The 27,492-nt window shown below is 39.2% G+C and overlaps 1 protein-coding gene across 2 annotated transcripts in view; it reads left to right on the top strand.

The window, feature by feature from the left end:
• The first annotated feature begins 2,525 nt into the window (after window positions 1-2,525).
• Window positions 2,526-27,492, top strand: part of LOC128862584 (adenosine deaminase 2-A-like) — a 77,991-nt gene continuing 53,024 nt past the window's right edge. Inside the window, exon 1 of one of the 2 annotated variants that reach the window (XM_054101306.1) lies at window positions 2,526-2,954. The gene's annotated coding sequence lies outside the window, so the exon portion shown is untranslated. The remainder of the gene's footprint in view (window positions 2,955-27,492) is intronic. The other variant, XM_054101307.1, reaches the window with a different exon arrangement.

A 27,492-nucleotide genomic window follows, 5' to 3' on the forward strand; every position in this document is an offset into this window, starting at 1 on the left:
TGCAAATGATGATATAAAAAATAATAGTACAACGAGAGTAAAAAAAATAGGTAAACGCGTGTATTTAGTGATTTAGTAAAACTTGTTGCGCGTATGAGGTGGGAGCACTCAATTAGATCAGACATAATTACTCTTGAGATCGGATAAAATTAACACTCCTATAGCCTCATAGCTTATTCCCATTGGCTACACCATATAGTGTTTTGTGAGTTTACGTCACAATCAATTACTAGGCCTTAACCATTGACTCGGCGTACAGAGGGGTGTATACATATGTAGGTATGTCGATGCCGGCAGATAGGCCGATACTACAATGACCTCAACGTGTTACCAGCCCATTAAAAAACTTCTATTGCATCGATAACTGGTGAATGCAACTCACTTGTTCACCTCTTAATTGAAGAGAACGTTGACCAAGGGAATACTCCTAAGTTCACAAATACGCTAGTTGCATAATCATGGTTCCAGAATTAGGAACATAAAAAATTTCCGAGAAAAAAAATTTTAGTTCTACTGACAAGAGATAAAACCATCAATTACAATCACATTTATCTACTTCCTTATGTTGGAGTCGGGAATGTGTCCCTGTGAAGGACTTGAAATGATACTGCGTCGAGTTGGCTTCGATAAGAATGCGCCCTCTATCTTATGCAAGAGTTATCTATATCTATATACATATACAATAGTATATCTATACATCTTTCGTGTGCCTAGTTTAGTTTTAAAAATGTCTCGTTTCAGTTTTTTGCGATAGAACTATTAAGATATTCCTATTAAATTGTTACTTTTTTTCATACTTAATTCCTAATCTTAACTGACAGTGAAGAAATGTAAAAAATACCCTTTTGTTTATTTATTTATATATATGTACATATACATACACATATACATATTTAGTATATTACAAAAAGGAGGAAACAAATACAAATAATAGAAAATACTTAACAGTTGATTAAAAATCAGTGCTCAGTACATTGAGAGACGTTTCTTCAGATAGTGAGAAATCAAGAAAAACAGAAATATCTGTTGTATATATTCAAGTCTCTCGCTTATTGATTTTAGCGTAATTTGTTATGACATGCGCCATTGCTTGGATATATCATCTACCATATGTGTGCCTTCAATAAACTCGAAAAGTAGATATTTGACTGAATGGGCGGCCGTCGTTGCCGAATGGGTTTTTATGTGCACTAATCGGTATTGGCTGGCTCTGAAACCCACTGTGTGCATGAAACACCACAATGACGAAAAAAGGGTTTTCTAATAGTGGTCTCCTTTCAGTAGGTAATGAGAAACTTCTGAGTTATATCTGCCATGAAGAAGAATTATATCTGGCAAAAAAAAAAAAAAACTGCCCGGCATCTATTCGGCAGCGGTATAAAACTGTAAGACCCTGCATTTATAGAGCAACATCGAGACTCACGTCACAACACAACACCATAAAGTATGTACTATGTACTTATACCAGTATATATAAAGGATGATGAGATGGGAGGTACTTTTTGCAATAGCGTTTATTTGACAAATCACAGGTGACTACTGTCAAACCCAAAAAACATTTCGTTTTCAGTATTCATTGACATTCCATCATGGAAAAAATTACGCCTCAACAACGTTTACAAATCGTACAATTTCAATATGAAAAGCGACACTCTTTGAAAAGTATTCATCACGCGCCCAACTTATGCTCTTCAGCGATGAGGCCTTTTTTGGTTTAATGGCTGCGTCAATAAGCAAAATTGTCGTATTTGGGCTGGTAAGCAACCCGATGCCATTACATCCATTGAAAATAACTGTTTGGTGTGGTCTATGGGCTGGATAAATCATATTTCTGCAAAGGCGAATTTGGTGTCAATGTAATAGTGAATGGCGAACCTTATCGCGCCATGATAAACGACTTTTCGATATCGGAAATTTGAGTCCGTGATCACCCCAAGATTCTATGGTCCCAACAAGATGGGGATAGCTGATATACAAACCATGAAACAATGGATTTACTGCGTCGTCTTTTCGATGAGCAACTTATCTCTCTCCTCAGGCCAATGGATTGGCCCCCAAGTGCGTGTAATATCACACCTTTGGACTTTTATGTGTGGGTTTATGTAAAGTCTAATGGCTTTGTGGATAAAGCATTGGAAGCCAACATTACCAAAGTTATTCGCGAGATACCGACCGAAGCTTTCCAGGGAGTCATTCAACATTGGTTTTTACGGGTGCCCAAATTGCGGCGCAGTTTACGGTAATCAATTGAAAGGAATTGTCTTTAAAATGTCATGAATGGCTCTACACAAAAATAATAGAGATGATCCAATCAATTTGAATTTTTGTTTTTTATTTCAATTTAAAATCCGATACCTCTAAATTGATCACCCTTTACTTATATAAATTTTTTAAACTGGAGCCATGTTAAATGCCCATTAGTAGCACTCATTTTCGCTGTATGTTCTTTGTAAAAATTCTCAGCGCTCAATTTTTCGCAGTGTATCTGCAGACCTCTGCGCCTGCAGCCAACGCTAGCTGGTCTTGTTGTGTAGTGATGCCGCTTTTCAGTCAGTCACTTTCAGTTTTACTGCTAACTTCTGAGTATGAGAGAGTGATTTTTTCAATCGCATCGCCGCTAGACTGTTCTTTTTCAAGGAAGGAAATATTATTATTGTACGTACATACCTACGATTTTGTGTTATATCGAACTAAGGCGATAAAAAAATAACAATTAAACCGTTCGGTAGTGCGCGCCACGCCAATGAAAGCACACAAATTAATGTTTAGAAAATCGTAAAAAATCTAAACTAAATTAAATACCATTAATCAACTATTTTAAGTGAATTTGTTGTGGTAAAAAATAATATGAATTATTAAAAAGCGTCAGTGTGAAATTCTACAGAAAGGCAAACACTTTGCCGCGCTGATAAATTAATGAAAATTTACTTAACACTAAATAAATGGAATTGATGGTAATTGTATTAAAATATGCATCAAAAATTTATATACTATGTACCTATACTTGAATTTAAATAATTTAAGCAAACCCATCAAATATGCTTCATAAAAATGTGAAAAAATAAACGGGCAGTGAAAGAAAATAATGCGGAAAAATATTTTAAGTATAATTTGTTTGAAAAATGTACAATATAAAATTTTATGCAAATAACTTGACCTGATTTTCCAGCAATAAATGTGCTTGTATCAATTTATGTTAATAAAAATACATTTTTTTTTGCAATTATTTGCTTCTGCGAGCAACTTTGCGCGCTTCAACGCTTGAGCGCCCAGCGCCTGTGCGATAGTGTGAGATCTGCTATCACGCGTATATGTATGTACATATATTTGTATGTGCTAGGTCTACTTCAAATTTATTTTTATTTTTTAATCGGGTTTCTATAGCAATTACAGCAAAAGGCTTGAAATCTACCAATTTTTTAAGCAAGAAATTTTATTATTTCTGTCAGACAGAAATTCGCTCAATTCAGGGGTGAACGTTTTTTCCTTTGTTTCGTTGCCAGTTATTTTAGCTTTACTAAACGCCAGGCCATGTTTTTAAATAATGAATGGTCATCACTCATTTTTATAAAATAAAAATATAAGGAAATTTCATGCTACAGAATATTGAGTTCAGTGTTTACACTTTTACCTCACATAGGGCGACTGTCGTTGGTTTTGCCTTTTCGAAACTGTGTAAAGAAGCTTTAGATCTGATGTCAGCACCTCTCAACTTGCATTTGACCCCTTTGTAATATTATATGAATGCAAAGCGCTTACTCTTCATTAAATCAATTCGTAAAGTCAATGAACTTGAGTACCGTATTATCAACCCTGGAAGAATTGCGTTCTACATACTGCAGGAAGTTAAACTCTTACCAACCCAGAATTGACCTCAACATACGCAATATGCGAGCGACCCCTACTGCAACTAGCCTCCTCCTCATGTACCCACTAATCTAACACCTCTTTGCTACATAGTTCTAAGTAGCCCAACAAAAGATGTCTGAAAACCTCTGACTCCTCTTTGCTTTAGCAGCTTCTGTGAAAGTCACAGTTATTCTGAATGCCAGACGTTAAAAATGAGGTCAGTAAACAACTCATGGTTATAGATACTCAGGGAGAGGAACCCTTCCACTGGGTTAAGAAGTGTGTCGGATACTGATGTCTTTCCTTCTCCTACCTGCTTTTTTAAGGAAGAGTACCTTAATACTGAGCTTGTGGAAAATAAGTCGAGCCGACTTAACCGTTTGCAGGTTAGAGAGAACTCTTTCTTGTGAGCTCGTCAGCCCTCTCAGCTAACTGGTATGTTATATCTACACCGATATGTGCCCACACTCATAAGCAACCGGCTTAAAAGCAACCTCTAAGGAATCTATATCATTGCGCTACTGTTTCCTACTGTTTTCTCTTCATGATGGAGTTAAATACCTTGAGGACTGTTTGGCAGCTTGTGTCAATGCCAATATCATTTGTTGTGAAAATAAAAGTCCGTGTAGCGCAGTACACATTACAGAAGTGAAACTTCTGAAAGGAAGAGGGAGATACCCGAGAGAGAATGAGAGAGAGAAAGAGAGAGAAAAAGAAAGAGAGAGAGAAGAGAGAGAGAGAGAGAGAGAGAAAGAGAGAGAGAGAGAAAGAGAAAGAGAGAGAGAACGAGAGAGAGAGAAAGAATATTTATCTAAATAAATTCACAACATTTGCAGAAAATATAAAAAAACAAAATTTACAAAAAACTGGGAAGGGTCCACCGGTGTAGGTAAACGCCGGACACAAACTGTGGCAACAACGCGCACTACTCCAAACGTTTATCACCCACAGAAACGCAGCGATTCCGAAACCGCAGCAACGGCACAAATTACCGCAAGGCAATACCAATAAATCCGACGCCGGAATGGATAGCCCTTTATAGTGCGCACAAGTTTAGCCAGGGAACGGAAATAAAAACCAAAAAGTAGGCACCAAAAAAAAGGCCAAAAAAATAGGGACCAAAAAACGCCCCAAACAGTAAGCACCAAGGAAATATAACGCCCAAAAGTAGGCACCAAAAATATATTTCCTACAAAATTAAAAATCAATTTACTTTTCCACGATATGAACACCTTATGGCCTTGATACGGTCCAGAAATGAATCGCAAGCTGCCCGAATGTGACTTGCAGATATTTTGGATCACTCGCGGACAATGGTTTTTTCAGCGCCCCGAGACTGGTGAATCTTTTAGTTCGGACCTTGCTTTCCAAAATGGCTCAAAGAGAATAATCTATCTGATTCACGTCTGGTGTTATTTTTTTTGCCATTCTTGGATCACTCGAACTTTGTGAGACAGTGCCGAGTCCTGTTGAAACGTCCATTGGTCTGCCACCAAAAGATTTGTCTGCCCACGGCTTCAAAGCAACCTCCAGAATACTTTCCCGATAGTACATAGGTATTTTGCATTTACTTTGACGCCAGGCTCGATGAAAACGTTTGGAGTGCGCCCATCTGTGATTACAGCTGCCCAAACTATTACCTGTGGCGGGTGCTGCCTCCTGGTGGTCAATCGACGACTCAAATTCTCGTATGAATGGTCGGCCAAATAATCCCTATCGTTTTGAAAGTTTACGAATTGCTCCATGTGAACAATTTTCTCGTCAGAAAACACAATGTTCGGAAATTGACCGCTTTCGGCCAAGCGAAGCAACTTCTTTGCTCTCTCAAGTCTGACTTGTTGCTGTTTTGGTGTGAGATCATGCGCCTTTTGGGTCTTACAAGGCTAGACTTTGCACTCATTTTTCAGTATGCGGCGGATGCTAGGATCAGATATTTTCAGCTCTTTAGCCATTTGATTGGCGTTTCATCGAAGATTTCGCTCAAGTTGTTTCTTCACTTTTTGAACCATTTCACGTGACGTTGCAGTCTTTTGATGACTACCTCCATGACGTTTCATTGTAACGAGTAATGTTACGATAGACAGAAGCTTTATTTACTTTAAGGTGCTCGAACTCACGTACATTCGCTGGTTGTGATTTCCGCTGGTTGTGATTTTTTTGTGTTTCCTCCAGGCAAAATACTTCCGCGCGCTTGTAATCAATACTCTGGACTGTCATTTAGCCAACTAACAGACAACTGATGCCCGTTCGTTTGATTTCATATTTTTTAGACCTGGATCACACCGATTTTCAGGGTTTACTACTAGTTTGTTTAATTTTTAATACTGGTATAGAACTGTCGGAGAAGGAATACAGCGCTGAACGATTTATAGTTCTTATGACACTCAGAAGGATAGCGGTAGTTTTGTATCAGTTGGATACCAGTGAATTTCCTGCAGGGTACTTAAAGGTGTTTTAATTTTAAATATTCATTATTAGATTACATTCATACATATAATGGAGGAGATTTTCTTTTAGGTAGAATGGCTCCCGTGTGGATATTACAATATATTTTTAAAATTTTTTGTTTGTGTCATTTGAAACTTGTTGTACATACATACATATGTAGAATGATAATGCCATACGCATATTAACCCTATATGGGTCCAGGTACCCTTCAGGTCACAAGCCAATATATATCCACTTTTTACCAAATAGTTTTAGTGTTTTTCACAAGATGATGTATGCGTCTTAATTATATAATGCTTCTGAAATAGCCAAGACCGATACTGATGACATTTGGTAGCACCACCAACCTAAAATGTGATAAGAAATGTCTTGCAAGTTGTCTGCAAATAGCAACCAAAGGGCCATTCCCAAGGCAGCCGTTTCGACGTCACCGGAATGACTCGGGTTTTCCCGACCAAGGGCTGCTGCCCCAGTAAACTAGCTCTGTCTAGTGTGCCGTACGCCACTATCTTGTGCAATTGAAATTATTTGAACTTTAGCCAGTGCTTACTAATTAAAAAAGTGTGCAGAACAGCTCTGGGTTCGTATGTCAATAACAATTTATTTATTTGAATTTCAGTAATCATTCTGTCACTATTTCGATATGATACAGTTTTGTAAGTTTCGGGTTACATTGGGATATTGCGGTAGATTTGGTCGAATCATTGGTAGCGTTGTACCGCATAAAAATTCGACAAAGGAAATGGTACCACCGTGGTTCACGGTGGTGAAAGCGTAGCTTTTATTTAAGAAAGATTGTTCAACGCATTGTATGAGCTCCCAGCGTCAATGTTCTTTATCAGAATTTAAAACTGACTTTACTTTTTCTTTACGTCACGAGCACAAAGGACGTCCTGCTTCAAGGACACAAAGGATGTTCCCACGACAGCCGGTTCTACGTAACCAGAACGACCCGGATTTATTTCCAGTACAAACCGTTAAGTAGCACATTCACCGATTTTTTCAGACAACAGAGCGCGATGCGTAAAGTGGAGGTGTTAAAGAGTTCCAAAAGTAAAATCTTTCAAATGCAACTTATGTCTATGTTTTACGCCAAATTCAAACTGTTTTAATGAATTTTGCGCTTAAGAGTTTTCTATACAAAAGTCGAAACAGTGTAAGCCGTTATTGCTTCAAGGTTACAAATTTAACTAATTCTTATGGAGTTGTCTAAACTGTTAAATATTTTTTTAATTAGCATATATAGATTTATAGTAATAGATTTTCCGTTCCATGATTTTTTATATAATTTTAAGAAAAAAATTTAGCCCATAAAGGGTTAATATTGTATATACACATACATATGTATGCGTGCATGAGTGTTCATATCTGTTGATTGGGGTTTTCTTGCGATTTTGTATTTTGAACGGTAAAGTGACCTGCGCCTTTGTTGTTGTTCTGGTTGCTTATTTACATTCTGATTGAAATTTGAACATTAAAAATACGAAACTGCAAAAAAAAAAACATGTAAAAATTGTTGCTCCAGTGCCACCACCTTGTACTAACTCGCCTTTATGGTATTGCTCCTCGCACACATAACCTCATACTTCCCTTTGCTATTGTCGTCGACTCTCTTTGTCTGGTTTCTCAGACTTTTTTAATTAAGCCTTCAGTAATAAGGTGCCCAACAATGAACTTCTTACTGCATTGTGTGTTGCTTGTGATTGTCATGTACGTACTTATGGTTTTTGTTATCAGCCACAGCTGTTGGCTCAACTGATAAAGAAGAAACAAAGCGTTCGTGAAGATGTTTATTATAGGCAACTACTATTGATGAAATCATACCGATGACCCTACTGATTATTATATTGGAATGGCTGAATAATACCCATAGTGTGGATGTGGATTGGAGATGAGTGGGGATTAAAATACTTGGCGCCCTCTGTCTTTGGAGGCAAACCCACCTATCGCGGTGCTTTGTTATTATATCAAATGCCTACTTTCTTCAGATTGCCCTGATTCATACGTGGAGAAGCTGAAATTACTTTCAAGATAATACAAGGGAGTACTGATGATTGAAATTTATGCAAATGCGTTGAAGTACTACTCAAAGGGAAGTATTTAGGTGCAGTGTTTAGGTAAACCATTTAATCAATAATGAAATTTAAATATTGGGATTCATGACAGCAGTATATCTTATTCATTATAGTTTCCATTTCTCTTACAACAATAACCCCTGAAACCACAATAGGTATTATACAGGGTGGGCCACATAAGACCTACTAATGACTAAAGACTACTGCCTAGCAGTATGCGCAGTTACTCCATCTTGTTGGAACCACAAATTAGGATATTGCTCCGCCATTGGCCGCAAAAAGTTTTCAATCAATGTTCTGTAAGAAGCACCTGAAATCGATTCTGGTGTTTCATCCTCATTTTCGAAGAAATATGGACCGATAACTCTAGTGGCCATAACACCGCACCAAAAAGTACATTTAGAAGGGTGCAACTGATGTTGGTGCGTTGCTCTTGGATTTTCAGAGCTCCACAATCTACAGTTTTGTTTGTTGAGATAACCATTTAAATGCAAATGCGCTTCATACGACATCAAAACATTATTTAAAAAATCAATTTGTGTGGCTAATTGTGTAAACCGAATAGCGTATTGTTGTTGGCCGGATATAAATCCGGGTCGTTTCGGTAACGGAGAACCGACTGTCGTGGAAACAGTTGTTGTTGTAGCAGCATAATACTGCATCGATTACTTTCAAAGCCGGAGCGTCCATTCGGACGACATGAGCCAGCCAACGTAGCCGCTGGATCTTTATTCGCTGCGCTATGTCTATGTCGTCGTAAAGCTCATACAGCTCACCGTTCCATCGCCTGCGGTATTCGCCGTTGCCAACGTGCAAAGGTCCAAAAATCTTACGCAGAATCTTTCTCTCGAACACTCCAAGCGTCGCTTCATCGGATGTTGTCATCTGCGCCATATGTTAGGACGGCTATTATGAGAGTCTTGTAGAGTGTTAGTTTTGTTCATCGAGAGAGGACTTTACTGCTCAATTGTCTACTTAATCCAAAGTAGCACTTGTTGGCAAGAGAGATTCTACGTTGGATTTCAAGGCTGACATTGTTATCGGTGTTAGTGCTGGTTCCTAAGTATACGAAGTCCTTTACAACCCCGAAATCGTAACTGTCAACAGTGACGCGAGTGCGCCGACTGTTTGTTTGATGACAGGAGGTACTTCGTTTTGTCCTCGTTCACCACCAGATCCATTGGCCTTGCCTCTATCCAGCTTGTTAAGGCCGATGATGTCGATATCATCGGCATACGCCAACAATTATACGCTCTTATAAAAAATTGTGCCTGAGCGATCAAGTTCTGCGGCTCGTACGATCCTCTCCAACATCAGATTAAAGAAGTCACAGGACAGCGAGTCACCCTGTCTGAAGCCTCGTTTGGTATCAGACATCGCGGCATACAGGAATCTCCTTTTCGTACTGTCGAATGCAGCTTTGAAGTTGACGAAAAGATGGTGTGTGTCGATTCTCCTTTCATGGGTCTTTTCCAAGATTTGACGTATTGTGAATATTTGGTCGATGGTAGACTTTCCAGGTCTAAAGCCACACTGATAATTTTCCTGTAAGAACAAAGACGGCGATCTGGGGACTGACATCCAGAGCATTCATAAATTATGGAGGGAACACTTCTCGAACCTATTAAATTGTGACAGCTGCGCATGTAACAGAGAATGTCAAGATCCCGATACCCCGATCGTTGACGACGGAATTGTCGTTTCGTTACCCGACCATGACGAGGTGAGAATAACGATTACGCGTCTAAAGAACAACAAAGCCGCGGGCGCCAACGGACTGCCGGCTAAACTTTTCAAACATGGCGGCGGGGATCTGGTAAGGTGCATGCATCAGCTCCTATGCAGAATATGGTCGAATGAAAGCATGCCTACCGATTGGAATTTAAGTGTGCTCTGCCCAATCCATAAAAAGGGCGATCCTGCAGTCTGTGCCAATTACCGCGGGATTAGTCTTCTAAATATCGCCTATAAAGTTATAGCGAGCGTATTGCGTGAAAGGCCGAAGACCACCGCCAACCAATTGATTGGGCTAACAACCTACTTGTCTGAAATTTCCATGCTAACGACTCGTCACATTCACTGCCTCGGATAACAAAATCAAACCCACCCTTGACGATCTTCGGTAACGCTGCTAGCAATATGAACAAACGAAAATCCCTATATCCCTCAAAAGATTTCAAGTGAAACCACCTTATTTTTTGTACTATAGCTGAGACTATGCTCATTAATCCCGGAAAGTTTCATAGTGGGGTCATAATTCCAATTAAATATCTTTTGATATCTTCGCTCTACCGACCCAAAAGGCTAGAAACACAACTGCAGTATATAAGGCAAATAAAATGAAAAATAAACGAAATATTATATCTTCCACATTGAACGAACTAAGCACAGTTCAGCTGCCTTTGTTAGCTATTCCGGTTTTTTTCGCTTAAGCACCCAAGAACTATTCTAGTAAAGAAAGGCCGGGCGATGCATGTAAACGAATTTCCCACATTTCTTTTTCTCTACATCTTTCCTTTACAGTGCCGCTTTTATTCGGCAAGATCTTTGATCGCCCTTATTTTATCAGAGCGCAACGCTCCCTTTATTTGGCAACTCACAAAAATTTTCATAATTGAACTTCATCCCTTTTTGACGGACTGAAATTGAACTGATCGTGTATGATTGAAAAAAGTGCTACCTCTTCTTTGTGGGGACTTTTGTGTTTGAGATTTGCATTAACGCTTCAGTAGTTAGGGTGAAGAACGCATGATTTATACGTAAACGTAATAGAAATTTCTTGTTTATTGGCGCCCAGAAATCAGCAGCGGTCTCGTTTTGTTTTTGCTGCAGCTGTTTTTTACTGTTTGCTTACTTAAGTGTAATATGGCGCTGCAATTGATAATTTTGCACAAATGTACTTTATCACTCGCTATTTTGTATCGTCCAAATGAACGAAAATCAAACAAACAAGGAAGTGACAAATTTCTAATAAAACTCTCACAAGCTTTTCTTTTTCGCTTTCTCTTTATATATTAAAAATGAATTTCCGTTCCTGCATCTGATGGCACAAGTTATGAACTCTCATCATCTATGAGTTTGTTTAATACTCCATATTTACACATTGAAGGTGGGGGATCGTCTCTATGAAAGTGTGTTAGGTGGCAGGGCGAACGCCCCTGGATTTCCGTTTTAGTTTTTGAAAAGAGTTTATTTCAACTCTTAAAATTAAATTAAAATTATGTAAATCGTATTACTACGACTCACGCCTTTAAGCTACGATCGAGATAAATCGTACTACTACGACTCCCGCCTTTAATGTGTTAAAATTTACTGAAGTGCCTGACTCGGACTGAACTTAACGCGCCTTACTTGTTCTTTTCTGAAAATTACCGTTGTATGGTAAGTGGGTGTACTTATTGACCGATTTTCCCCATTTCAACGGAAGCAAATGGTGTGGTGCTCGTTGTAGCAGACTGTTTTCGTTTGCGAAGGCCCTTACAAAAATTTTGCGGAAAATTTTTTTGTCAATTTAATATTTTTTGCAGAAATTTAAAAGTCAAAATTACACACACGGATAAGAAATATTGGCTTAAAATATGCCGAATAAAGTTTATTATTGAGGCAATTATAATGTTGAATGTAATTTTAAACGAGTTTTCTCAAATCATTTGGATCCACTTGAGACCAAATTAGGAAGACTTTAATTTACTATAAAAATTGCGACGGAGATTCCATGAAGAGCGCTAACTATCCCCAACAAGAAAATTGGCGCTTCACCACAGCAGGAGATGGAAATGTGGCGCTACTCCACATCTCGATCTGCAATGAGCAATCGCATACGAATTGTCAATTCCTTGGCATGTGGAACTATTATCACAGATTAATTTTTTACGTCGTATAACAATTTAGTCAAAGAAAAATTCCGTCCGAAACACTCCCTGCATTTTTGAGCGCAAGAAAAAAGTTTATTAAACGAAAAATTATAAAACAGTCGGAAGACCAATAAATTTCGCTAGTTTTATGCACTAAAAATATTCAATAGGCGAATGGAATTAGAAGGAACGCTTCGTTTTTAAATTGATCTTTTGATTTAATAATGTTGTCACCACAAAGATTTCGAATTAATGAAAATATAGCTGTCAAAATCTCTGGGTGGCAGTTCATTGCAACCGGTAAACCTGATGTCGTTAGCTATGCGATTTATCGCATGAGACCTGCGATGAGTAGTCTCCATTTGCTTTATATCGCATGAGATGATTTTCATGCAATCAGCGTTCGCTTGGTGAGATAGGGAGTTAAATTTATGAAACTTCTCTCGAATTGTTTCGTAAGACTGTAGAGATATATTTGTATGTCTTGTTTGTATGTCCACAACTTATATAAAAACGATTTTATTTCAGTTAGAAAGTAGCTTATAATATCGATAAGCTCCCTTACCACTAGCATTTGTTGTAAGGATGATCGATTTACAAGGTTTGGCCCATACTTATGGTGAAAAACAAAATTATGCTTGTAATTTCAGCTCCTACGTCACGGGCGATTCGGCAGTCGAAATCTGAACCGATAGCAGTTTGTCAAATTCGCTGGGAGCCGGATAACGGTCTAGTGTTGGTCTCACCTTCTCAATTCTTTTCACCATGCATTTGTGATAGTTAAGTCTTGCTGTCCCTATCATAAAGTAGATCGTAGCACCTGACACGCATGGTGAAAAGAATTTAGAGGTGTGCTATTTATTCGGCTCTGAGCGAATTTGACAGAATCAGCTGATGGCCTGATGTTACTTGGGGTGTCTTTAAAATTTAGCTCGTTTTAATGATAAACGAAATAAATGAACGAATGACTGACTGCCTTGTCGTCTGAGCAACGTGTGATGCGGAATACGCTGTGGCAAAACAGTTTGTCTATACTTTCTTCCTCTTCCACAAACAAATAACTTCCCTTCCTTTTATTCGTTTATTCATGGGCTCTAACGGCACAGCGAATTCGGAAGACGCAACCATGTATTCTATCATCCTTGTATTGGACGGATGTGTGAATACATGTGAATGATCGTGCAGAATGCGGCTGTCGAATCTGCCAAGTGGTGTCGTAGCCAAAGTTCCCCTCACAATTTTCTTTTTTCTTTTCGAAATAGCAAACCTGGTAATCTATCATACGAATACGCTAACTGCACCATTTTGTTGCTTTCGTGGAGGGTGTTTTGCGTTTGTTAAGCTAAATACACACCAGGCAACCCTTGCAGCAACTCGGCCATGTTGAAGCAACCGTTGCCTCGTGTGTAGCTGTGTTGCCAAATGATTTTCGAGTTGCTGCAACCGTTGCCTGAAATATCAAATAAATTTGATTTTTGGGATAGGTTGCTGCAACCGTTGCTTCGTGTGTATCATTGTTTACTGCTTTTACTCGTTCAGTTCGTTGAACACAAGCAAAGAAGAAGGTTCGTGCGGAGTAAAATAAAGTGAAAAAGGAAAAAATGGCAATTGAAAATAATGAAAATTATGTTAATTTTATTAACGAATATAAAAATTTGAGAGAGCTGTGGGATATAAGTAGTGAAAAATATAAAAATACAAATTTTAGAAAAAAAGCATACGAACAATTAAAAAATGAATACAATAAAATTGATAAAAATTTCAAGTCCGCAAAAGCGTTTCCTGTTGCAAGATACCGCAAAGTTATTGCCAGTCTAATTTCTGCTGATATTGCCTCTCTCATTATGGTATCTTGTTTCGTTATTTTGGCCTTTACGAAGTCCAACAATTTTCTAAACAGGGCTTCGTCCATCCTCATGTAATTTTTATAGTCCGCTGTTCAGTTCTTTCAGCAGCCTCTCGTTCGAAAATTCGATTTTTTTAAAAGCCAATTTTTGGACCAGATTTTTTTCCTCTTCTTTTGTTGCATCTCTTCTTCCTCATTTTCGTACAAAAGTTCGTCAATTATAATAAGAGAAGTAATTTTACGCATTTCGTCGATCATTTAAAAAATTTAATTTTACGTATCTTCCGCTTGTACCTTTCCTGCACCACAGTTATACACAATACTGAGATTGAAGCAACGGTCGCAACGTGTTTCTTAAACAAAGGCAACACGTTGCTGCAACCGTTGCTTCAACGGTTGCCTGGTGTGTATTTAGCTTTATGCCTAATTGTGTCAATATTTACCACTACAAATCAATTACTTTCTTTTAATGCGTGTAAACATCGCATGTGTGATATATCGTATGCATATGAAAATATATATGTATGTACCTATAAGTGCTTACTTAAGTACGGGGACGCACATACATACATACGTATTTTAGTGATGGGTCATTGCCCGCTGTTGCCTTATGGCCTTTTTTTATAATTTTTAAAAATATCATATGTCGATAATGACAATCAAAATTTTCTGTTATCTTTTGGGTAAAAGTTCTTGTTGAAAAACCCTATATGAACCACGTACTTATAAAGCTTTAGCATTGGTACAAAATTTTAAAAGAGAAAATGTGAAAGTTTTTTAATTAGCTTAGCGTTTAACAGGTACCTAAGTACCCTCTTAAGATTAAAAAAAAGTTGCTTCTCAGAAACCAATCAACTGCCAGTTAACTGTTTCACTTTGGTATCAATAAACGTCTACTGTCGCTAGGCGTTAATTTTCTTTGCACAAATATCATAGATGCCGTGTTCTTGTATACGCGCCTGTTGTATGTACAGTTGTCAGCCGATTCGATATCCACAGTGTATATAAAACAGTACAGGATAGAAAAAAATGTTTTTTATAAAAGCTACCGCACTTCGATTGGCAATGGCACACCTCCAAGTGGAATTTTGTCATGAAGCGGCTTTCATACAAAGCCATTGCCATTTGGATGCAGCATAAACCAGTTGGTCACTCCATTTTCCAAACAAAATCTGCACGCACACCACAAGTTGGAAGAAAGACTAGGCCAAGCACATAACCCTGTGCAAATCTGTATGCCAGATACGTATACGAGTATATAAGTTAAATGACATTATTTTCACCGGCTAAGATCACCTAATTTCAGACACATTTAGTATTTCGCAAAACAATTCGTGGAAGAAATGCCAAAAGGGCAATAAATGTGGAAAGGAAGGAATAAGAATTCCAAAATTAAGAAGTTTGAAAGTAAATTTCATTATACATACAATAGTTGTTAAGTCTGACATCTTAGACATTTTTACTACATGGGCTTCAACCCTTTTAGACCGAGATGTATCAATTGCGCGGCTGGTTGAAATTTGTATAAATGGGTTTATTGTTTTGTATACAATATAGGGAAGTGTGCATTTCTTTCTTCTAACTTCCTGTATACGTTGTTTTGCATGTAAAATTAAAGATAATTTGCAATTTGTGTCAGAGCGTAATTTTTTTCATTTGTGAAAGTTTGGGATTTTTCGGACGTATTTACTTTGTATCTAAACTACAGATATTTTAGGATCAAGTGCGATAACTTTTATTAGAGCCTAAAGCTGGGGTTCCACAAGGAATTTTCACATCTGACTTTCCGGTCTCGAAGACTAGCACTACAGTTGACTTTGCTGACGATACGTGCAAGCTTCAGGAAGATGTTAACAAAATTACCGAATGGACTACAAAGTGGCATATAAAACTTTACGAAGCGAAATCACTTCATGTAGATTTTACGATACAAAATTTTAATATCGTCCTATATACTAAATATCAGACATTCAAATTCCGAACTCCAATACTGCGAAGTACTTAGAATGACGCTTGATGCCAAACTCTGTTGGAAGGAGTACGTTAAAATAAAAGATGCGAAATTAAACCTCGAAATGCAAAAAATAAACTGGTTTACTGGAAGAAGGAAACAACTCCCTTTACTCGAAGGAATACAGGCCCATTAGTCTGACTTCATTTCTCCTGAAAACGTTAGAGAACATTCTAGACGCATACATCAGAACCAAATTGTGCCGGACGAATTATCGAATACTCAGCACACTTACACTAAAGACAGATCTACTCAAACTGCACTTTACTCACCTTCAAGGCCTTCGAATATAAAGAGTATGCTCTAGGAGTATTTCTAGATATATCTTTTTTTTTTTTTTTTTTTGTCGGGACAACTAGCAAGTGCAGCACTCAGACATTAATTGAGTCCATTGTACTACACTTGGATTCCCTTTTAATTTTCTTTAAATCTACCCGATCTCCGAAGAAATCTGAGTAGATCTTGTGGTGCCAAGGAGCCAAGATGGTCGCTTCTTAACACATCAGTGCCAAAGACCTCAAACCTGATTCGAGCGAAGGCGGGGCAGACATACTGGAAGTGGTCCGCCGTCTCATCCTCCTCTTCACAAGCTGGGCAGAGTACACTGTCTGAGATGCCCAACCTTTCCATGTGCTTTGCCCACAGAAAGTGGCCCGTCATCAGTCCTACCAGCCGTCTGCACTCCCCTCTGCTTAATGACAGAAGGGTTGCGACAGTCGATCGGACATGACAGGTAACATCAGTTTTGTCCATCTGCAGCCTCTCTCAGCCTGCCAAGCTCGCTTGTGGGTAGTAGTTACCCATTTGCTAACCGTGGCCGTGATGGCCGCAGAGGGGAGTGGCAAAGCGGGCTCTGGGCCAAAGAAGTTGGCCTCAGAGCCCATCTTAGCTAAGGAGTCAGAGTTCTCGTTACCCGCGATACCCACGTGTCCCGGGACCCATGTTAGCATCAGGCTATTATGTCTGCCGACATAGTTCAGCCTGGATTTACAGGACTTCACTACCCCTGATGTGGTTTGAGGGCTGTCTAAGGCCATAAGCGCTGCTTGGCTGTCGCTGCAGACACATATAGATCTGCCTCTCCATCGTTTTTCCACAACAAAGTTCATCGCTTCTTGAACTGCATACACCTCCGCTTGAAACACAGATGCATGCATTCCAAGAGCAAAGTGCAGTTTTGACCCGCTGGATTCCACGTAGACCCCAGAGCCGGAGCCATGCTCGGTCCTGGAGCCATCCGTAAAAATGCGAAAACAGTGTTTGCCGGGCTCATTTTCTGAGTCTCCCCACAACTGAGCCTCTGGTAGCACTACACTGTATCTCTTTTCAAGTACGACCCTTGATGGCATGGAGTCAAGGGGCATGGAGAGAATCCTCGGATCGATGTCCATGCCTTCCCTGTGTTCCAATGCCGGACAAGGGCCGTACCAGTTCCCACTGTGTTTCAGTCTGCAGATGGCCTTCAAGGCCTCTCCTCGGATGAAAGCATCAAGTGGTGGTAAACAAATCAGAGCATCTAGTGCCGGGCCTGAAGTAGTCGGAAAAGCTCCGGTGCAACAGATGGCCACAGTGCGTTGTAGTCTCGATAAGGTCCTCCTGACTCCCACTAGGGAGAGTCTGCTCATCCAGACCACTGATGCATAGGTGATAATGGGTCTTATCATAGCCAGAAAGCTGTCAGCGCTTTTGATGCCTTTGTTTCAACGTGTGATTTCCATAGGAGCTTGCTATCGAGGATTACTCCAAGATATTTGATTTCCTTGGATAGCTGGATTCTGACTCCTTTTAGCTTTGGCAGAACGAGTCCATCAAGCTTCCTCCTTCTGGTAAAGAGGACAATACCAGTCTTGGCGGGATTTGCCGACAGCCCGTTCGCAAAGCACCAAGTGTCAATCCGATCCAGAGTTTTCTGCACTTTCCTGCAGATGTTCATAAGCGAAGAGCCTGTTACCAAACAAGCAACATCGTCCGCATATGCTTGTGCGTAGACTCCCGAATCGTTTAAGGTGGTGAGTAGAGGATCGATTACCATGCACCAGAGCAACGGAGACAGTACACCGCCTTGGGGGCAGCCTCTGTTAACCCCAGATGACACCAGCAGATCTTCCTCAGCTCGCACCGAAATGATTCTTTGGGCCAGCATCGAACGAATCCAATTTACTAGCACCCGGTCTACGCCGTGCCTACTAGCAGAGTTACACATACTATCAAAAGTGGCATTATCAAACGCCCCCTCTATGGCTAAAAAGATACCCATAGCGTAGTCCCTCCTGTCGATGGCCAACTCTACCCTAGCAACAAGGTTTTGCAGTGCCGACTCGCAGGATTTTCCACTCTGATAGGCATGCTGAAATAGAGACAGAGGGTGAGCCTTCAGCGACTTCTGACGTATGCGCAGTTCCACCAGTCGTTCGAGACTTTTCAGCATGAAAGAGGTCATGCTGATGGGTCTAAAGCTTTTGGAGCTGGTGTAGTCGTCTTTTCCAACCTTTGGGATGAAGGCGACCCTCACCATCCTCCAAGAGCGTGGTATGTAAGCCAGTGCCAGGCATGTCGAGAAGATTTTCTTCAGGGCTGCTGTCACGAACTCTGCACCCTCCTTCAGCATGGCAGGATATATGCCATCTGGTCCGGGCGACTTGTAGTCGCCAAAAGATTTGATGGCAAATCGAATGGCGGCCTCATTCACCACAGATCTGGCAACGAACCAGTCATGCCGAGAAGGTGTAGCAGCTCTGACAACTGCCTCTATCAATAAGGGCTGTTGCCGGCTGATGCTTATCTGATTGCCAGGAAAGTGAGACTCCATCAGCAAGTTGAGTGTCTCACTTTTCCGCTCCGTGAAGGAGCCATCAGATTTCCTAGATATATCAGGGCGGTTTATCTATGGATAAAGCAGATACTAGCCACCAGGAAGATAAGAGCGGAGTGGAACGATACGAGCGTTACCCAATGGACATCTCGTGCGGACATGATACTTTCTACTAGGAAGTACAAGGTCCCGGCTTGGAACCTCCCGAAGTTAGGCAACACCGAATTACTTCCCAAAGATCATGCGAGGTACCTCAGAGTAATACTGGACAGTAGCTTGCTGTGAAGCAGGGTGAAAAAGGCCAGTAATGCATTGTACGCATGTAAAAGAATGCTGGGCGTTATTTGGGGTATATCGCCTTCACTGATGCATTGGTGCTACACGGCAGTAGTTAGACCTATATGGCCGTATGGGGCCCTAGTATGGTGGACTGCGACAAGAAAATTGACATACTTAATGCCTCTGGAAAGGATTCACCGACTCTGAGCATAACAGGAGCGATGAAAACCACTCCAACGGCGGCGCTGGAACGGATGCGCAGCATGCAACCTATTGACCTTATGGCGGAAAATCTGGCAGCGAAAACCGCGGGGAGTTTAGTGGCTGCTGTAGTATTCACTTGTGGAATCTTCGGACATAGCTCAATAGGAAAGAGGAGTTCCGGTTGCACAGACTACATGACTCCGTACTTTAATTGGGAGAGAAGGTTTCATACTACAACTGAAGAGGAGGGATGGCGCAAGGGCACGAAGCCTTGCTTTAGGACTTTTCCCATCTATCCAGACGACTCTAAAACTTTGGTCGGGGTGGGAGCGGGCGTTTACTGCTCAAAAGGAGGGATTATGCAGCCTATCAAGCTGCCAGACCACAGCAGTATTTGCCAAGCGGACAGCTAGGTGGACCAATCTAACCACATGCAAAAGATGTTTATTTGTAGAACAAAATGTGTAAAAGACCGATTCAATTCGTGCTTATGCTCTGACGAAAGGACTGCAGAGCAATTATAGGTACGCTGACAGGCCATATATGTTGGCCACACATGCTCACAAAATAGGGATTGCTAACACGGGCAAATGCAGGAAATGCAGAGAGGATGTTAAGTAAACTGTATAACACTTTCCGTGGATTGTCCGGCATTATCAAAAACGCGTTTCAAATGCCTGGGAGCCTCACAGTTTGAGGGTTTAGAGGACGTTTCAAAAGCGGATCTCTCAGCTCTGCTTAGATTCGACAAAATCGATGACATCCCATCATGTAGTCTCATCTACTTTCAGCTTTCATGTTTATTTTCAGTTTTCAAAGAGGTGGGGCTCCATTTGGTATTGCTAGGTACCAAAAGGTTTATGCGTGGCTTATTGCCAACCAGGCTAACCTAACTGGAAGAAGTTCGCCTCATTCTATACAGAACAAACTTTTAATTTATAACCAAGTATTTAAACCCGTTTGGACTTATGGAGCTGCAGCTCATACCGAAAGGCTCGAAAAACATACCAACCCCGGCAGCTTGTCAATCCAGATGAGCAATACCGGAGACTTAAACGAAAAAAGAAATGATCGTGTTCCAGAAATTCTAACGGCTGGCAAAAGATGTACATTTCTGTCAGCGGTCTTCCAGTTACATATGTATTTCATGTAAATACTGTCGCATTTAAAAGAAAAATATTACTTGATAATGTAAACTAGGTGTAATAGCATGCAATTTATTTATAACGTTTCAATAAAAAAAAACTGGTGCAAGTAGGGTCTGATATTTATTATAAATTTAATTTAGTGTTAAAATAGAAGTGAACATATCACTTTTTCAAAAATAATGCCATTTTAACTTCGTAGAGAAGTGTTTGCTTGAAGTGCGTTAATGAAGCCAGTTCCTCAAAATTTTGAAGGACAAATGGCAGGCCAAGTTGAAAAGCTGGTTTTATGCTCATAAATGCTGTTAATCACCAGCAATTTTACAAGTTTCACAAGTGCTTTAAGCATGGAATGGAAAGGATTAGGGGAGATTTTAATTTTAATAAATTTTATGACATCCTATAGAAAGAGACTAAGCTTTTTTACCTGCCAGTGTTCAAGTTTTACATGTTGATAAACATTTTATGGGGAAGGTATTTTATTTGTAGGCTAGCACATTGAGCCTGGCGAAAGATCTGCACATGTATAATTTATGATGTGATAATACTATATGAATTTATGTGCGTATCTGTGCAAGTATTTATGGTACTTTTAAATCAAAATTGCTAATTCGCATAATAAAGTAATGATAAGCCGGTTGCATACGTGCAAACATTAGCTATGCTTAAATGTATGTACGTATGCACTTCTTGACTCAAACACGAGTATGACACACCTATGTATGTATGTACGTACACATTCATTTATGTACATCCCCTTTTATTGATAATAAAAATATTTAAGCCATAAAAACTCTTCAAGGATGCATCATTTTGTTCAGTTGCTTACGCTTCATACTATGCTAGTACAGCGTGGCGTTTCAATAATGTCCAGTTTATGGTTTATTAGCCTTTTATTAGCGTTGTATTTTTGTTTAAGCATTTACATATGTACACATATTTATACCCGAGCGTACTAGTCTACACATGGGTATTGTAATTTTGTTCACATAAAAATGTTCGCAGCATAAAAAGCGAGATAGATACTCATATACATATGTATGTACAGTAGAAACTCGATTTTATTTCCTTTGCGCACCCCAGACATGTCAGAAAAAAAATTTAATGATCGCGGTTTCGCCGAATTCCCAATAAACATTATTTTTACTTTATGATTTCCAGCAGCATTTGTACAAGTAAGGAAGGTTATTCCCTCCTCAATTGATCTTATACCCTGGAACCGAGGTTTCTTTTGAGCACACAAGAGTTTTATCGGGTACGAGCTTTCAAAATAAGTCATCTCTTTTCCCAAACTTAAATCCATAATCGTTTTGTTAAATTTGTCTAAAAATGGGTCAATAGAGTCCCTTTTATTTGATCATTTTTCGTCGCAAATTTTTAGCCATCGTATTCTGTGGCTCTCTTTAAAGTTTGCAATAACGTGGCTTTCTTTTTTAGCATACCTGTATCACTTGTATTTGGTAAGCTTCTGGTTGCTCCACAAATGGAGGGACCTACAGTTTCTAGCCGTCTCCGAACGGCAGAAATACGCTCGGAAGTTTGCCATTGCCTGCGAGATGAGACAGCTATTCGAAAAACTTTTCCGGGTTTCGAGGGTACTTTTCCGGATACTTCCGAATGATAGCCACGTACCAATTCACTCGGCTACGACGGCCGCCTGTAAATATTTATTTAACCGCTAAAAACTTTACGGCATAAGGCAATACGACACTTAAGATACATTCCCAAGACTGTTGGTTCTGCGTTACCGAAACCTAACCATGCTATAATGTAATCCCTTATTTCCCTTATTCATGTAAACTAAATAGACATAGAGGTTTGGTTTGGGTTCCTATCAAAAATGTAATAAAAAATGTCTCTACGAACTCGCTAAGAAAATTTCACTATGCGAAGGATGTAATTAATAAAATAACTCTATAAGTATATTCTCAGGTTTCCATTTTTTTTTTGATTTTTGCAGATCATACTCGTATACTTGTATGTGTCTTGAAGACACGTGCTGCTTGGAATTGTAACTGTTTGTATTAGTAAGATGAGGGTTAAGGTCTTTCTAACGACATGCGCATCACATTGTGACTACCCTTGAAAAGTAAAAGAAAATCGGTCGAAGAGTTCCAAGACATAACTTTTTTTGATTTCTCAAGAACTAAATGTCGCTCCTGCAGCCCTTATTCTTACGGTTTGGAGCTTTACATATCTTCATTTTATGTTAATAAAATTACCGCAAAAAATCAATGCAATCCGTGCCGATGCATCCTCAAACCCGTGTAGACTTTCTATGCTAGACATCTCAATTATTGCCGACAAAAATGTTAATCTTGATGAGAAATAGCTTCCACTTCTGCTCTCGTTTGTTGTTTATACCTTTTGTGACCTCTAGCATTCTTTTTCGAAAACATAGCCTAATGAGTGAATAAACTTTGGAAAATGCTCTTATGATATCAACAGACTTTTGATTCGAATTTAAACGGCGGAAATTTCGCGTGCGTCTGCCCTTTGCGGTGACTATCAACGTATTAGAAGGCCAATTGTCGGAATTAATGTGAATATTCTGCGTTTCACGCGTTCATAATTTTATGTCGCGTGTTCACGTGCTTATTTGCGTGCACACCATAAGAAAAAAACTAAATTCTTTTCCAAGTAAATGAAATGGATTGAATTCATTTGAATCAGGAAGAGGTTTCATTTAAGCTCTAAAGGAACGCTTACGCTTCTATTTACTTAGCAACTACATTTTGGCTACCACTGGTCAGCTTCGGCTGTTGTCTTTGTTATACATGCGTCCTCGGTGCGGCCAATATGAATTGGGATTGGAAGGTTAATTGGGCTTCATAATCGTCTATGAAGAATTACTTTCTATCAAAATTTAGGTGGTACGAATTTCACTTGGTACTTCTAGTATTTTATAAAAAAAGTTTTTGTACAATACGCTTACTTCTATCTCCATCCGCGGGAGGCCAGATAATCTGCTATTACAATACCTATATGAATAAAAGTCCCAGTTGCTCTGCCTTACTGCGCCACATATAATTTTATTTAATTTTTTTTTTTTTTGTATGTTCCTTTTTGTTTGATATTTATGGCGTGTGCATGTGCTTAACCCGATTACTTAATATAATTACTTGGTTGATTCAATGCAATAATTCATAATGGCCTTCACAAGTATTTAATTGATTAAATGGAATTTTGTTGAATCACATCAACCGTGGCGATTCTGAATAATCATTGAATTTTTATGAGGGTGAGGAATTTATATTAAATTTATTCGGAGGCTATATACAGTTACATATTATAGTCATATACATTTTACTTTATATTCTATACTAAGTGTCGGCTTTTACGTGCCCTCACCGCTATTAGTTCGTATCCCTACGCTTTCTTCTCATACATACCATAGAAGTATATACCCTGTTGTGAAATTATAAGCACACCACAATTTTTTTACCATAGTATATGCACAATGTAGTTTATACTACAACAAATATCATATACTACAATAGGTTGTTCAATAAGTTTTGCGCACCGATAAGATAGAACCAAGTCAAGACAGTTGTTAAGTTGGTACACTCTTCATATGAACATATTTTGAGGTTTTATTTCAAAATGTCAATTCATTCTTTGTTTACAAGCCATTTCGTATCACGTGTCACAGTAATTTATACAAAGGAAAAAATTAAGTATCGTTCAGTGATTGAATTTTTATTTTGGAAGCCTTAAAAGCAAAGGAAATTTATGAACGAATGGTGCAAGTGTATAATGACTTTTAACCATCAGTTAGTACAATAGAAAGATGGGTTGCTGAATTTATACCTCGTCGTACAAGTCTAGAAGACGATCCACAACAAGGACGTCCAAAAACAGCAACAAACACCAGAAATCGCAGAAAAAATACAGCAGGATATCGTATTGGAAAGTCGTCGAGTGACTGAAAGAGAATTAGTAGAAGCCCTAGGTATCTCAGTGGGCAGTGCAAGCAATATTTTGACTGAAATATTGGGTTTCAGAAAGCTGTGTGCACAATCAGCGCCGCGCTCGCTAACAATGGAACAAAAACACATTCGAATGCGACTTTCTCGGCTACATTTAGAGGGTTTTCGAAAGTGGATTTCCTGCGTCGATTTATCACTATTGATGAGACTTAGTTCTATTACCATGATTCTAAATCCAAATAGGAGGCTAAAAAGTTGTTCGTCAGTTCCGAAACTACATAGTTCTTGTCCAGAAATTGGCCAAGAAAGTGTTAGTATCAGTTTTTGTGATGCGCAAGAAATTTTGTTTGTGCATTACTTGCGAACTGGTAAAAGAATAAATTTTGAATACTATTATAATACTTTAGACCGAGGAAAAAAATTGCGGAAAAATACCCAGTTTGCAAAAAAAAAAATGATTTTTTATCATTACAATGCGCCGTGTCACAAGAGCATTTCGACAATGGTTGAAATCCATGAATTAAAGTTTGAACGGTTGGAGCATCCACCGTATATATCTGTTTCTAGACCTAACAAAATTATTGCGTTTCTTAATCGAAACGCAGAACATATGGAATAACCTAGTAATGCAACGTTTCAAACTGTTTTAACTAGAATTTTTCAAATTTTTCTGGATATGCAGTTTCATAGCTTATTGAATTTCAGTATTACAAAGTGAAGGTTTCAAGGGACTGTAAGATAGCATTGATTCTCGGCAATTTTTTTCGCTAATGCGTCACATCTTTTCTTCCATGTCAAGCACATGCTCGGGCTTCGCAGCGGAGTGTATATGAGGAGAAAGTGTTGGCGTGCAATTTAACAGTGGTTAGGAAAATTATATACCAAAAGGATCAGAATAACGCTTTAGTATCATAGATGGGTACTTTGCAGTAGCAGTTGCATTTGCAGTCAAAATATTGATAGTATAATTTGATTTGCATTATCAGTAAAATATATCAAACTTCGTTAAGGCATTTAAATAGTTTGGAATGGGATTAAGTAAGTGCCATAAGTTCTGTTACAAGTTAAGTCCGTTATATACATATATGAAATTATAATAAATTTTTCAATGAAATTAGTTTTATTTAACAATGCAAATATTAAAAAAAAATTGATTTTCATTCAAAATGCCCATCATTTGCTTTAACAGAAGCCTTCAATCGATTAGGGCAATCAACTTTTGCAGCACGCAGGGTTTCCATGGTTATTGATGTCGCTGATCGAACCAAAGATTGTTTGAGACTTTCCAAGTTTTTGTAAGTCCTTTGACTGGCCATGTTCTCCAATTCCAATTGCAAACTGTAGTTCAAGGGACTCAGATCTGAACTGCCAGACGGCCAATCGTCTGCGGCTATGAACCCAGGAAAATTGTTTTTTAGCCTCTGCTGGGTTACGCATACTGGATGGTGGCCCCGCTGAATACTTGCAACAACATTTTTTGCGAAAAGTTTTCTCATCTGAGAAAACAAAATTTTCATTTCACTTGACCGCGAGCCACGGAAGAAGTTGCTGACATCTGTCGATTTTGTGGAAAGGCGAGTTAGTCGCTGGTTCTTCGTCGCAGTCTTTCGGGGGTGCTTAGTTTTTTCATAGTCTCTGCTATGTCATCGCATGCTGCCGTCCATTTTTCCCTGCTTTGTAGCATGGATTGCATGAATGAATCTGGGTCATATTTTGCTCCAAATATGCTACGAACCTTCAATCTGGAGCCATAAAAACGCTTACATTCGAAGAATACGTGGTGAACGTCATTTATCGCGTTTAAATAAAAAAAAAAAATAAATAATTGGCGCGTACACTTCTGTTAGGTGTTTGGCCGAGCTCCTCCTCCTATTTGTGGTGTGCGTCTTGATGTTGTTCCACAAATGGAGGGACCTACAGTTTCAAGCCGACTCCGAACGGCAGATATTTTTACGAGGAGCTTTTTCATGGCAGAAATACACTCGGAGGTTTGCCATTGCCTGCCATTTATCGCGTTTACCTCACAGTATTCTCAAGTGAGGTCCGATTCGTGTTTGAACCCGGTTAAAAATTGAGTCAGATAACAATCCACTTCTCCATGTTTCCTTTCAAGCCAGCTTCGCAAGTCTGGAACGCAGCGTTGTGCCCAGCGGCTTTTCGTTTTGTTATTCCATTTTTGCTGCCAAGTTTGGGTTCCCGTGCTACAATGCGTTGCGTTTCACTCTCAGCCAATACTGGAGCTTCGTTTGGCAATATCACAGGCATTCCAGCGATAACCAGCGCTGCTTCTTTTGAAATTGTTTTTAAGGCGGAAGAAACTCGAAGCGCACATAAACGATACGCTGCCATTATACCGCGGAAGTAGGAAGGATATTGCGTAGCCATATGCCAAACCGGCATGTATTTGTTCCTAGTCATTTGTGTAACCACGCACACGAATACCTTTGTTTGTTAAGTCTGCCCTGATATCTTATTAATCGTCACTGAAAAGCACAATCTAATTCGAAATGGAAGCCTTTTGCCACAACCAGTAAAGTATCATAGTTGCATAACTTAGGAGGTTTCAATTTCTTAAAAGTATTGCCGGAATTCGAATTTTTATTGTGAATTTGTGTGCTCGTACAACTTTTGGAGTTAATTATTAATCTGTACTTAAATTGCTCATCTGAAATTGACCCTCACTTTACCACCGACTTTAAATTGTGGTGGTATTTGAAAAAAATATCCAAACGTTGATCGTTCGTAAGCTTCGACGTGATGAAAATATAAACCTTGAATGACAATGCTCTAGATCATAAATAAATTTAAGGAGGTTTTCGAATAAACCTCTTTATACATATAATTTTGTACCTATGGAAACCCCGTTCACATACCTATACCATCTTGATCAAAAAGCTCCCAGAATAGCCGCCAAGTTACGCTCTAAGTCAACTGATTAGGGTGCTGTCTTTGTGTTGTATGCCACATTTAGGATTAACATACCTACCAAAATTGTATCGCCATTGCTTGACATTTGCGAAAGTTACCTCGTCTTGAACAA

This window comes from Anastrepha ludens, chromosome 4 (assembly GCF_028408465.1).
Source record: "Anastrepha ludens isolate Willacy chromosome 4, idAnaLude1.1, whole genome shotgun sequence".
NCBI lineage: Eukaryota > Metazoa > Arthropoda > Insecta > Diptera > Tephritidae > Anastrepha > Anastrepha ludens.